At 40.8% G+C, this 9,715-nt stretch overlaps 1 pseudogene; it reads right to left on the reverse strand.

The window, feature by feature from the left end:
- Positions 1 to 7,923: 7,923 nt before the first annotated feature.
- On the reverse strand, positions 7,924 to 9,182 carry LOC100157286 (annotated as a pseudogene).
- Positions 9,183 to 9,715: the final 533 nt, after the last annotated feature.

Consider the following 9,715-nt stretch of genomic DNA (forward strand, 5'->3'; position numbering starts at 1 on the left):
AATGATGTTGCAGTGAACCTGTAGTTTTTGTTTTGTTTTGTTTTGTTTTGTTTTTCTTTTTTTTTTTTTGCCATTTCTTAGGCTGCTCCAGTGGCATATGGAAGTTCCCCGACTAGGGGTCGAATCGGAGCTGCAGCCACCAGCCTACACCAGAGCCACAGCAACGCGGGATCCGAGCCGCGTCTGCGACCTACGCCACAGCTCACAGCAATGCGGGATCCTTAGCCCACTGATCAAGGGCAGGGACCGAACCCGCAACCTCATGGTTCCTAGTCGGATTTGTTAACCACTGCACCACCACGGGAACTCCGAACCTGTAGTTTTAATGTATCACTGTACCAGCGTACAAGCAGTGGCTCACTTCCCCTTTTCACACAGCAGTTTTGTGAGCACTGATGTGGGTGGATGTGTTTTTTCATTCTTACCACCCTATGCACATGAGCTAGAAATCTTCCTAGAGCAATGATCCAAGGCAAAATTAAATTGTAAAAACTAACCAAAATTTACAACTTAAGTGTAAACAAAACTATAACACTCAGTAAAATTCAAATGAACAATATTAAGGTAATGTGATAGATCGTGTTTATTGAAATGAAATTGGCCCTATTAAGTATAATAGAAAAAATAATAGCCTTAGATCTGGTTTCAATTTTAATGTTTCTATAGTTTTTGCCTTAATAATACTTATATGCTGAATGGCTATTTAAAGAAGTAGACACAAATGATGTTAGTAATATCAAACTCTGTTTAATAGCTTAGGGAAATCAAATATCATACTGAGCACAAACTGCCAGTAAGGAATCCTAAAAGACCAAAATTATTAGAATGCCATTTCACAACTTTTTAGAACTGTGCTGTTCACTTGAAAAAGTTTAGTATTTTGACTTTGTCTTGATCAGCATGAAATAAGTATCTAGAGGGCTAATGGGATCTAATTAATCACAGCAGTAATAATTACCATTAATTGAGTCCTTTATATGTGCTAGGCAGTGTCTTTTTGTCATTATTAATAGCACTTTATTTATTATCTCTTACTATCTGTGTAGTAGCTCATTATCTTTCTGCAGCAATCAACCTTATCAGGATGGTTGTACTGTGTCTTAGGGGCACGGATGGTGATCTTTCTAACATAAAAGGATGTAGCTGCCATGACCACATATCTGTTCTGGTGAGCGGGAGAACCTCTGAGCTTTTGTACATGTCTTCAGGAATGGTGACAGATAAACAGAAGTATGGTGGGCAGAATTCTAAGGTGACTGACTTTCAAGTGCTCTACCCCATGGTCTATATGCCTTTCATATTTTCTGGGACAGTGAATCTGATAGATTTTACTCCTGTGATGAGGTTATGTTATATGGCTCATGTGACTTTAAGAAAGATTATTTGGGAGTTCCCGTCATGGCGCAGTGGTTAACGAATCTGACTAAGAACCACGAGGTTGCGGGTTCGGTCCCTGCCCTTGCTCAGTGGGTTAACGATCCAGCGTTGCCGTGAGCTGTGGTGTAGGTTGCTGACGCGGCTTGGATCCCGTGTTGCTGTGGCTCTGGCGTAGGCCAGTGGCTACAGTTCCGATTAGACCCCTAGCCTGGGAACCTCCATATGCCGCGGGAGCGGCCCAAGAAATGGCAAAAAGACAAAAAAAAAAAAAAAAAAAAAAAAGAGATTATTTGAATGGGCTGGACCTCATCACAGGAGATTTCTTTAAATATCAGTAGGAGTTCAGAGACAGAGGAAGTCAAAGATCAGAAGCATGAGATGGAGTCCAGGAGGACCTGTAGATAAAGGGAGCCACATGGCAAAGATTGGGACTTCCCTCCAGGAGTCCTGGAGGCTGGCAGGGAGATGGGACCCCTATTTTAAAAATGCAAGTAAATGAATTCTACCAAAACCTGAATGAGTTTGGAAGGATAGTTCCTCTTCAGAGGTTCCAGAAGGGAACTCAGCCAAGTCCACACCTTGACTTCAGCCAAGTGATATTCTTGTGATGCTATCACCATGATTTATGACTGTTGAGGTTGACCTTGATCACCCAAATGAAGTAGTGTTTGTGAGGCTTCTCCACTGTAAAGTTACCCCCATCCACAATTCATACTGTCTTCTTTGGGGACAGTCAGGAAGCACAGCCCACGTGAAGGAGTGGGGAGTTACACCCCCATTGTGGGAAGTGGAACTGCCACAGGTTTATTTTTGTATTTTATTTTTTTTTTATTTCCCCAATACATTATTATTTTTTTTCTACTTTACTACATGGTGACCCAGTTACATATACATGCATATATTCTTTTTTCTCACATTATCATGCTCCATTATAAGTGACTAGACGTAATTCCCAGTGCTACACAGCAGGATCTGCTAATCCATTCCAAAGATAATAGTCTACATCTAATCCCAAGATCCCAATTCATACCACTCCCCCTCTTCCCCCTTGGCAACTACAAGTCTATTCTCCAAATCCATGATTTTCTTTACTGTGAAAAGGTTCATTTGTGCTGTATATTAGATTCAAAACATAAGTGATATCATATGGCATTTGTCTTTCTCTTTTAAACTTGTTTTCAATTGTCTCTCAATGGTTTTCTAATACACAATCTTAAAAAATGACTTTATGTGAATATCTGATTGGAGCTGGGTGGGTCTGCTGAGGAGGAAGAGGAGGCTCTCCATGTTGCCGAGGACTATGTTTTGGCCACCATGATACCTGGGTCTCCAGGCTGTTTGGGGATAGAGGCATCTGGGCACAGGTTCTTTTAGGAGGAAGAACATATTGGAATTCATGCCATTGGGATTCAAGGGAGGGCTCCAAGAAGTTAATTAGTCCCTGAAGGAGGGAATTAGAAAGGTTTAATCATAGTCTCTCTAGACTGTTGGGCATTGTGGCTGTGTTTCAGTACAGCATCACTTACTGAGAGGAGACCATTAAATGTTTCCTGATCTATTTAATGTCTGGGGATTCGTGAACACTCTGAGGCTAATTCAACTTCCCATGTTCAAAAATTGAAAGAGAGAACCTTCTAAAATGTTGCTTCAGGAGTTCCCTGGTGGCCTAGTGATTAAGGATCCAATATTGTCATGGCTGTGGCTTGGGTTCCTGCTACAGCATGGGTTCTACCCTTGGCCAGGGCATTTCACATGCCAAGGGTGTGGCCAAAATGTACTGCTGAAAATATCAGGTCAATGACTGTATTATGTTCCTTTGTATATATAAACTAGTTCTGTATTATCTGGTCTGTTCAAGCAGTATAACAAAATAATTATTTTTAAATTGAAAATTAACAATCAATAAACCTAAACTTGGATATATACTTCCCAATTGAGGAAGGCATAAAAAATTAAAAAACAAAACAACAGCAACAACAGGAGTTTCCACTCTGGCACAGCAGGTTAGGCATTGTCTCTGTAGTGGCTTGAGTTTGATCCCTGGCCCAGTACAGTAGGTTAAGGATCTGGTGTTGCCACAACTGTGGCACTGGTTGCAGCTTTGGCCCCTGGCCTGGGAATTTCCATGTGCTGAGGATGCATCCATAAAAAAACAAAACAAAACAATGCAAAACAACAACAAAGTCTTAACAAGAGCTTATCTACATACCAAAGAAAGTATGAGAGTAACAAAAGTATGAAACAGAATGCTTGCAATAGTTCTCAGAAAATAGAATCCACTATTCTCACCCCACTGATCCTTCATCAATTTGTTAAAAATACTCTTTGACAAGCCTGTTTCAGAGAAATTTTCATTTCAGAAATTTTCCTTTTTCTTAACTCCTACTTAGTCTCCAATTCACCTCCAGGTGGTGAATCATCATGTGAGAATAGTGGGGAAAAATCCTCTTGGCTGCCGTGTGCCCCCCATGACCACCACCCCCTTCTGTGAACAAGCTGTGGAGGGGCAGCAATATGACATACTTATGAGTCTTCCTTTTTTCTGCTTTTTTTTTAGGGCTGTACCCACAGCACATGGAAGTTCCCAGGCTCGGAGTAGAATCAGAGCTACAGCTGTGGGCCTATGCCACAGCCACAGCAACCTAGAATTGAGCCACATCTGCAGCCTACACCACAGTTCACCATAATGCTGGATCACCAACCCACTGAGTGAAGCCAGGGATTGAACCCACATCCTTGTGGATACTAGTGAGATTTATTTCCGCTGTGCCACAATGGGAGCTCCCATATATATTAGTCTTTTCATTTTCCTCTGAATAACCTTCCAGTCCCTGAACCATGTGCCAGCTTGGTTTCTTATTCCTCTCTAACATCTCTGTGCAGTTGAGATTTAGGTTTCCTTTTCCTCCCCTTGTGAATCCTTATGATAACACTTTCAAAGATCTCTGGAACACGGTGAGAGTTGGAAGCCATTCATCCATCCTTTTGTGTTATGGAAAATGTCTGAACTTTTACCCACTTGCAGCCAGAGTCAGAATACACCCCTCGTTAATACCCCTCTGTAGCATCAACTACCTGATCTCAGGAAAACTTTCCCTCATCAACTATCCAGTCTCACCAGCTAATGCCATGTCTCCACACATGGCTCTTTCTAGCCCTGTTCCCTTCTCTCTATTAAAAAAAGTCCTTTACTGCATGACCTTTGAGACCTTTGCAGATTTCATTGTGGGGGAGCCTCCATATGCAATAGCAGCCCTCCCCCAGTTGCCTCGGACCCTTCCCAAGCCCCTGACAAATAAAATCTCTCCTTACTTAAGCCTGGAGGTATTTGTTAATTTGGCACCTGCTACTTAGAAGTATATGTGTTCCATAAACAACAGGATTTACTGTATAGCACAGGGAACTATATTCAACATCTTATAATAACCCATAATGGAAAAGAATTTGAAAAACATATGACTGAATCACTTTGCTGTACACTTGAAATAACAGACCATTGTAAACCAACTATACTTAAGTTAAAAAAAATCTGTGTGTGGTGTTCTGTGCCTCATAAATGAAAAATCCCAAATAACATAAAATTTTGCTCCAAAAGCTTGGTTATTTACACTGTCTAGGTTATTTTATCTCCTTGGGATCCCATAGGTTTTTGGCTATCAGATTGTTGGTTTATAATATAGAACATAATCTTTGTTTTTAAGTCCAGGTTACTGGTATATGGTAGACAAGAACAAGAAATTTGTTGAACAAACAAATTCACAGACCTATGGTTGCCAAAGAAATGTATGGACTAGCAGCAACTTTAATATTTTTCAGAACATCCAAATACACAAAAGCTCTTTTTCTGAAGCAATCAAGGTTAGTAGGTTGGCTTGAATCTATTAAGAAAGAAGGATGCCCAGTAGTTGGGAACACCTATTATTAGGGTCACTGTTACCCAATATTCCCTCCCTGGGAAGATACAGTTGGATTCAGGTCAAATGAAATTCATAAGGAGAGACTTTTTTTTTTTTTTTTTACAAAAGAACATATATTTTATTTTATTTATTTTTTTATTTTCCCACTGTACAGCAAGGGGGTCAGGTTATCCTTACATGTATACATTGTAATTACAGTTTTTCCCCCACCCTTTCTTCTGTTGCAACATGAGTATCTAGACAGAGTTCTCAATGCTACTCAGCAGGATCTCCTTGTAAATCTATTCTAAGTTGTGTCTGCTAAGCCCAAGCTCCTGATCCCTCCCACTCCCTCCCCCTCCCATCAGGCAGCCACAAGTCTCTTCTCCAAGTCCATGATTTTCTTTTCTGAGGAGATGTTCATTTGTGCTGGATATTAGATTCCTGTTGTAAGTGATATCATATGGTATTTGTCTTTGTCTTTCTGGCTCATTTCACTCAGGATGAGATTCTCTAGTTCCATCCATGTTGCTGCAAATGGCATGATGTCATTCCTTTTTATGATTGAGTAGTATTCCATTGTGTATATATACCACTTCTTCCTAATCCAATCATCTGTCGATGGACATTTGGGTTTTTTCCATATCCTAGCCATTGTGAATAGTGCTGCAATGAACATGCGGGTGCTTGTGTCTCTTTTAAGTAGAGTTTTGTCCGGATAGATGCCCAAGAGTGGGATTGCAGGGTCATATGGAAGTTCTATGTATAGATTTCTAAGGTATCTCCAAACTGTTCTCCATAGTGGCTGTACCAGTTTACATTCCCACCAACAGGGCAGGAGGGTGAGAATTTAATGTACCTTCAGCTGTGCCAGGTGGGAAGCAGGGAGGAGAATGCCAAGATGATGTACTCTTGAGGAAGTGGCCTGGAACTGCTTAATCAAGAGTCCTCTGGTGGGCTGACTCCATTTGTTTGGAATATAATAATTATAGAAGTCAGGATCTGAATCTTTGAGATGATGCAGAGGAAGGAGTCATTGTTCTGACCTTTATAATGGGAAACAGATCTTGCTGTTGATAAGCCCTTGGGCTAATGCTGGAGTCCAGCTCCAGTGGCCAGGGATGCGCACCCTGTCAGGGATGGATGGTGTCAGTGAATACACATGGAGACAGCCTCTTTGTCTCTTTTTCAGAGTGCTGGACAGCTCAAATTTTATTGGTATAGATGATTGTTTATATAGACAGTTTTCAATTACACCACAATGTTAAAAGTACACCTGAAGGTCAAGTTCTAAAGGTTAACTCCCAGATTATGCTTCCTAAAAAGCTACAGACATAAGGATTTGGCATTCACAAGTCTTGTTTTTAGATTAGTGCTTATCTTCAAAGCATCATGGCAGGATGACAGTATGAGAAAATCAACTTCATTAAGCTATCACTTAAAAGCTTCTAAAATCTAGTGACTCTAATACATAAAATATATGAATATAACAATAAATAGCAAATTTAATTAAAAAAAGCTTCTAAAATCAAGGACAACTCTCATAGCTAGGGTTCTTTGACCATGTATAATATATGTCTAACTTTACCTAAGTCTGTAGTATATTCCAACTTCTAAAGCTTACAGTATAAACAGTTAGTAGATAAACACTATGTTTTTAATTAAATTGGATTTGAATAGGGGAAAGTCTATCAGGATGAAATTTTTATATTATTGTTGTAATTTTGTTAAATAACAAATCACCACAGGAAAATAAGAATGGAAAAGAAGAATAATAAGCAAATAATAGGAAAGACTGAGGGAAAACTGAATAACAAGTAAAACAACAGGAAAAACTAGGTTACACGTGAAACAATCCTTGTTCTCCAGCACAAACATGGAAATCATTTTCCCGGGAAAGCCCCAATTCTTCCACATCAATGTCAACATGAAAGCCGTGTAATCTAAGGCCTGCCCTCAGTTTTTCACCCTAGAGGCAGGCTTCAATCTGCCCTCGGTTTTGCACCATACAGACAGGCTTCAGCCTGCCCTCGGTTTTGCACCTTACAGGTAGGCTTTTATCCTAACCAGAAGCCCACCTTCAGCTTGTACATTTCAGGTGAGCTCCCTTTCTTGGGCAAGGTCCCTTCCTTGAGTCCCAGCATCTCCTCGGCTCCCCACAGGCTAATGTGCTGAATCAACTCTCTCCCTCTCCCACTTTCTCATAGACACACACACACACACACACACACACACACAGCTTTAAATAACTTCATAAGAAAACTCTGCCTGAATAAGGATACTTGGGAGTTTATAATGATAAAACTTGAGGAAAGGATGGATTTCAGCTGAGTTAGGGTTAAGTGAAATGGATGTGATTTTCTGGAAAGAAGAATGGAAGGTTGATTGAGGTTCAGATCAGGGCACAGAGAACAGGACTCATGTAGACCTTGTCCCATGCAGGTAATATGAAAGACCCTTGGAATATAGGCATTATATTCAGGAGTAGCTTCAACACACTATCTTCATCATATATGCAGTAAACCTTCTTCCATCAGTGATGAAACATCATTGAAAATACCACCCTTCAGAATCTCATCACAGTCATATTAAAAGCCTGCAATCATGGACAAGAGATTTTTGTAGACTTCTTCTAAGACCTCTGCTCCTCTTATTTGCACATCACCTTGTGGATGACTTTCATGCAGCCCTGTTTCATGTCTTTGTTTCTTAGACAATAGATGAAAGGGTTTAGCAACAGTGTCAATACAGTTTAGATAATTGTTGCTAGTCTATCCTTGACAGTATAGTTGGAGAGGGGCTGGAAATAGACATAGCTAATACTTTCATAAAAGAGGGTCACCACCATGAGATGAGAGCCACAGGAGGAAACTGTAGTGTGCTTTCCAGCAGCTGAAGGGATCTTTAGAACAGCGATGAGGATTCTCAAATAGGAGACAACTGATGCATGAAAACATGGTCATTATGATCACCAATCTTTCTGTCATGGTCATGATTTCCTTGACAAAGCAGGAGGCAAAAGGACATTTTTAGCACTGGCTGGTTGTCACAGAAAAAGTGGTGAATGATATTGGAGGCACAGAAGGTTAGATTGTTGGTCAGGAGAATGTGCAGGAGGGAGAGAAAGTGAGGGATGCAGAAATGCAGGACCAGAAGCAGGATGCAGCACATGTGATTCCTGACTGTGATGTAGTGTAAGGGATTACATATGGCCACATGTGGTCAGTGGCCATGGTTGCCAGGAACTAGCTGTCTGTGTTTACAAAGGCTATGAGGTATATATTGGTCATACACTCACCCTAGGGGATGGTTTTTTCTCTGATTAGAAGGTCATTAGCATCTTGAGGATGATGACTGTCACATAGCAAATGTCAACAAAGGACAGGATGTTCAGGAATAAGTACATGGGTGTTTGGAGGTGAGTGTCTGAGCAGATGGCCAGGATGATGAGCAGGTTTCCTATCTCTGTGATGAAGTAGATGGGGAGAAACCTGGCCAAGAGTGGCTTCTGATCTTTAGGTCAAGAGGACAGTCCCAGGAGGATGAATTCAGAGAGTCTTGTTGGGTTATTTCTGCCCCTAGTCTTGGGTTCCCCTGAAGATAAGCTGTCATTATAAGATTCTTCCAACATATGGCATATTCTATCCAAGAATTTTTCTGTTTATTCTTCCTATCAGCAATTAGAACAACTGAAAATATCACAACTACCTGGACTGTGACTTCTGTCCATTAATCTTGGGAATTCAGAAATTAGATATCTATTTTAAGCTCCTTTCAGATTTCTGTTGTAACACTAGTACATGGAAACAAGAAATGGGAAAGAGAAAAAAGAGAGACAGGGAGAGAGAATGAGAGTGAGAAAGAATTCCCAGGAAAGGGGGAGGGGGATTGTGGAGAAATTATTTTCTAATTGAGGATTTTTCAGTAGTTAATTCATGGCAGGGTGATCAGTAGTTTGCTTTCCATCCTCATTGTCAGCTGATGGAATGATGATTTACTTTCACTCAGATGTTTCTCTCTGCATCAGTTATCCTGGTGGCTGAAAATCATCTGAAAATAAATTGAAACATGAGTTCACCCAACAGTTATTCCATACCCTTTACTTCTTAGTGAAACCATATTTGAATGAAAAGACAAGAGATAAAAGACAGCATAGATAGTAAAAACCTTTCCTTTAATGATAATATCAATCCCATCCTTGGTGCCCAATTCCTAGATCTAAAAGTTTGTTGGAGGAGTTCCCGTCGTGGTGCAGTGGTTAACGAATCCCACTAGGAACCATGAGGTTGCAGGTTCGGTCCCTGCCCTTGCTCAGTGGGTTAACGATCCGGCATTGCCGTGAGCTGTGGTGTAGGTTGCAGACGCGGCTCGGATCCCGCGTTGCTGTGGCTCTGGCGTAGGCTGGTGGCTACAGCTCCGATTCGACCCCTAGCCTGGGAACA

The sequence above is a fragment of the Sus scrofa genome, unplaced genomic scaffold (assembly GCF_000003025.6).
Source record: "Sus scrofa isolate TJ Tabasco breed Duroc unplaced genomic scaffold, Sscrofa11.1 Contig59, whole genome shotgun sequence".
In the NCBI taxonomy this organism is placed as follows: Eukaryota; Metazoa; Chordata; class Mammalia; order Artiodactyla; family Suidae; genus Sus; species Sus scrofa.